General features: G+C 41.0%; 1 long non-coding RNA gene across 1 annotated transcript; it reads right to left on the reverse strand.

The window, feature by feature from the left end:
• Nucleotides 1-2,330: 2,330 nt before the first annotated feature.
• LOC143741330 (uncharacterized) lies at nucleotides 2,331-3,764 on the reverse strand. Its single transcript, XR_013205008.1, has 3 exons — nucleotides 3,477-3,764; nucleotides 2,970-3,094; nucleotides 2,331-2,743 (listed from the first exon to the last, which is right to left on the reverse strand). It is a non-coding gene; the product is annotated as an uncharacterized LOC143741330 (long non-coding RNA).
• Between the last annotated feature and the right edge of the window lie 1,239 nt (nucleotides 3,765-5,003).

The following is a 5,003-nucleotide window of genomic DNA, read 5'->3' on the forward strand; positions in this document are numbered from 1 at the left end:
AGGTGGCGCTGCAGCGATCAGAAGTACGAAATGCCTCGTAACTCCTGAACCGTCCGTCGCAGACCCAAGTGTCTTACATCACCGGAATCCTTGGCTCGGGCCGAACAAGACGCAGGCCTCGGATTCGATGGTTGCGCTTGCGAGATTTTCGGATATTTGGGATTTTGTGAAAAAGCTACTTTTGCACTAGCCTGGGTTTCCCATACTGCCTTACCGCAGCGCGATTCAATTCACGCTGAAAGGCAGTCTGGATACCATGGCCAGATTTTTCGCCTCATTTAGGGAACCAATCACAGAACGGGGAGGGAGCAGCTAGACGATGACGACATCTATGCGACACACGGAAACAGTTTGTTTATATCGATTTAACATGGCTGAAGACGCGAGGCTACTCTTTGATGCAGCCTTAGAACAATGTCTAAGTAGTTTAGAATGCAAGTTCATTTTGAAAAAAGAACACCTTTCGGCGTTAAACCATTTCTTAAACAAGAATGATGTTTTTGCCCTGCTACCAACAGGCTTTGGAAAAAGTCTGATATATCAACTAGCCCCGTTAGTGGCTAAGGCAATGGGGCTTCGCGAGACCCCAGTCGTCATAGTTGTTTCGCCATTAATCGCCTTAATGGATGACCAGGTACAGGAGGCTGTTAAGCTTGGAATTTCTGCCACTCAGCTGAGTCCTGATAAAGAAAATGCGATTAAAAATGGTCGATACCAACTTCTGTTCGGCAGTCCCGAGGCCTGGATGAGCGCAACGTGGCAAGACATGTTAGCCACGGAGTTCTACATATACTGCCGGACAATAAACACTGTTACACGAGTTTTCTGCCACCTCAAGGCTGAACTTGGGGATAGCGCCTGGGTCGGTGAAGAGTAAATAGGTAAAAACCTATTGATTGGGATGTTCCACAGCCAGACTCTACCTGTAAACAAGAGCAGGGTACTTTCTTCATTTAATGGAGAAGGCAGCTGCAGAGTGACTGTGGCAACTACAGCACTTGGAGTTGGCCTAAATTTCCCAAAGGTCTCCCATGTGGTCATGTATGGGTTACCAGAGGACCCAGAGGCCACTCTCCAGCAGGTTGGAAGAGCAGGCAGAGATGGCTCTCCAACTCATGCTGTTCTCTATGCAAACAATCAACTTGCCAAGACTGACAAGGCAGTAAAGGATGTTCTTCAAAAAAGCTTAAATGGCTGTTTTAGGAAGGCCCTATACTCTCATTTTGAGAAAGACACGTCTAGTGTTGAGCCTGGACATTCTTGCTGCACCTATTGCCATTCAATATGCAAGTGTAGCTCTGACAGTTGCTCTGTAGAAACACCAAATTACGAGATGCCAAAACAGATTCCATCACCTGACAATTGCAGACAAGTCACATTAGATGAGCAGGGATTGGTCAGAGAGCTTTTAGAGAAATATAGAGAAAGTCTAATTTCACCAGATGAACACCTGTACACACATGCATCATTCTGCACCGGTTTCAGCAATGTACTAATTGAATCAGTAGTTGAAAATGTATGTGAAATATTTGACATCACCTATGTCATGCAGAATCTACCTGTATTAGACATAAACCATGGCCTGGAAATCCTAAAAATTGTGCACAAAGTTTTTGAAGACTTTGATTTATGCAAGTACCCAGAGACTACAGAAGAACCATATTTGCAGCCTGATATTAACTTCAAGGGGGACTTTAATTTGGAGGATGAGGATGATGAAAACTCATTAAGCAGCATTGAGTCAGGCTTATCTGTGCTTCCAATATCAGACTAATTACTGAGCCACTGTAAATAACTACACAGTTGTATATATGTTTGATTCTGAATAAATATTTCTATTTACACTTCAGTAATGTGTCCAATGTGTTTAAATTCATGAATAAGCAAATTTACAACAAGGTTTGTAAACATACAGCTTTAATAATATCAATGAGCATGAGGAAATATCAAAATGTTTAAAAACAAAAAAATGTGTTTACATAAACACACAGCACAATTAACACAATGTGGTCATGTTCTCAAGGTTTACAAAGGGACACTGCGTCATTCATTTAGTTTGCTCATCATCCATTTCCACAGTGCTTTATGATCCAGCTTTGCCAATAGGTTTTTTCGGAAGCCAGGGAAGGCAGCCTACACTCGACCTGGTTGTTGTTTAAAAAGCTCTGCCTCTTGCAGTGTCCACCAAGGTGAGGATGTCTTTGGTCATGTCCACATGGTGAGCACCCGTTTGCCCAGATATGCCCAGCTCAATATCAGTGCCTGCCATCATTTCTTTCATGACTCCTATAGACCTGCTTATTCTTGCTGCTGAAGTCTCATTCAGCTACTGTGTAGAGACGCATCAGTCTTTCACCATCTCCTTCCTTTACTGCATCTAAAATGTCCAAAAGAATAAAGCTGAAGCCCAGTCTGGCAACGGTGTGTTCATACTTGTGGTCACAGTGAGTGGGGATGATTGGTATCGAGTCTGTTGGCACAACCAGGTTGTGTGTCTTTATTTCGTTGCTTTGTCTTCTTTTGCAATAAGTGAACATTCTTGAACAACCCTCCATACGACAATGGAACTTATTCTTTTGAATTGGTGTGGCAGATGTTTTACTTGCAGCCTCTGCAGCATCAGTGATGTCAGGAAGAAGAACATATTTGTCCACGATTGAGGCAGTTAAGTTGTTGAACCATGTCCTCCTTGCTTCTGGAGAGGCCTCTTTGATGTGTTCTGGTATAAGGGACTCAGGACAATCTGTAAAAGGACAAACAAAACAGGGACCAATTAATAGAGGTAGTATTCCAACCCCACACATGCAGATATTTGCCAGCTTCAATATTGAATCAGCCATCTCGAAGGTATCAAGACCAATGTGCGAGTTAAAAGTTTGTTATACACACCAGCTAAATTTTTACAATATATAATCATCAGTTTCATTTATTGTGACAACAAAATGTGTTGATGTTAATTGATGGTTTACCTGTTACATGATTAAAACCAAGATGCTCAATCGCCGCAGCTAGGAATAGAGCAGTCGTGTCCTTTATCACAAAGTCCCTGTAAGCATTGAACGCAGCATGGGGTCCACTCTTGGCATTGCTGCACCTGGGATGAGAAAATATTTCAATGTAGTGTTGGCCTTACACATTATTGTCTTGTGTCAAAAAACAATCAGTCACTCTGGAGCTGCTTCACATAACTTGTAAGTTATATGACACATCAATAACTCACAATCACTTATGCCGCACACAACAGTTAGTCTCTCTGTAGCCACTTCACATCCCATGCAAGTGAAGTGACTCATTCACTCACTGACATAATAAATTATTATTACTGTTCACAACAGTTATTCTCTCTGAAGTCTTTTCAGATCGCTATGAAGCGCAGTAACACAAACTCACATTCACTCACTCTATTATGTTATAGTTTGTTATAATGTTAGATAATAAAAAAAAAACATCCATACAGTTCATAGATGAAATCATACCACCATAACAATTGCATTAACCACCTCCCCGGGAATAGCACAGCTTAGGTCATGATGTCAGGACTGTTTTTCCCATCCCACAGTAAAGAACATTATCCAGACATGTTAGCCGTGGATTTAGAGTCATCATGAACTGTGGGAAGCATTATAGACCGTTAACTTATCAAAGACAATATACAGTTCAATGGCTTTGCAGTCAAAGTACTCGAGGTGCTGAACAGCATTCATAACCTCTGTCACAAAGAAAATGTTTAAATTTAAATGCTAGTTATTATTTTAACAAATAATAACTCTATTGTCAGTAGTTATAACCATTCGGCTTATGTCAAAATGATTTATGACCCTATGATTGACAGGTGGGCGGGGCTAACCTTTGACCTTCCGGAGGGTGTTCCGGAGGTCCTTTGATGTAGGGATTAACCTTTGACCTTCCGGAGGGGTTGTTCCGGAGGTCGCTTAATTTAGGGATTAACCTTTGACATTCCGGAGGATGTTCCGGAGGTCGCTTAATTTAGGGATTAACCTTTGACCTATCGATCGATCAAGTTGACAGTTGTCTTTGCCCTATTGACCTTTGTATGATATATGAAGTTGCCAGTTGTCTTTGCCAGTTGTCTTTGCCCCATTGATTTTGACCTATTGACCCCGGGGGGAAATAACTTCTTGCTGTGGGAAATCCCCTCCGTGTCGGGGTGAGAAAATAATTGTTCTAATGTCGCATATAGATTAGAATAGATTAGAATTACAAAAGTAAAATCATCTTACCGTTTCACTATGGTGAAGAATTGGATTAAAGTTGACAGTCTCCGCACTGTGTGTGTGTGCGTCTGTCTGTGAGTGTGTGCGTGTCATCCGATATCCTGGCATTCCTGAGCACGCTATATAAATGGGGATATTGAGAAAAAGTTTTTCTAATACTCTCACACTAAAGTTGAAAAGCATGCTGCTCCTTTAAAAGTATATGAATGAAATATTTATAAAATTTAGTCATTTACAATTTTCACACTAACTAAAGTTGAACACATTGATCTTTTAAAAAGTATATAAATGATTATAAAAATCAAAACAAAAATAAATATCTTACTAAAAATCTACTGAAGCAGTCATTTCAGATTAAATAAGTTTAAAGTTTTTAAACACTCTGTGTTTTGACACTCTGTGATTCAGAGTGGTGGAGGAATGTGTTTGTGTGTGTGTGTGTGTGTGTGTGTGTGTGTGTGTGTGTGTGTGTGTGTGTGTGTGTGTGTATGTGTGTGTGTGTGCGTGTGTGTTTCATGACACCCTCCTTCCCCTCAGTCTCTCAAACACCAGCGCATGACAGCAATGGTCTCCGCGCTAAGTGTGTGCGTCTGTCTGTGAGTGAGACACCACCCTATTCCTGCACCCCCTGCTGGGGGCTGAAAGTGAGAAAATATCTCCCAGTAACTAAAGTTGAACAACATTGTTCATTTAAAAGTATATAAATAAAATGCTTGCATCATTCATTGTAAATAAAAAATATTCCAATTATAGCAGTCCAAAAATAAA

This window comes from Siphateles boraxobius, unplaced genomic scaffold (assembly GCF_051911475.1).
Source record: "Siphateles boraxobius isolate OS27281-9 unplaced genomic scaffold, OSU_SipBor_1 189, whole genome shotgun sequence".
In the NCBI taxonomy this organism is placed as follows: domain Eukaryota; kingdom Metazoa; phylum Chordata; class Actinopteri; order Cypriniformes; family Leuciscidae; genus Siphateles; species Siphateles boraxobius.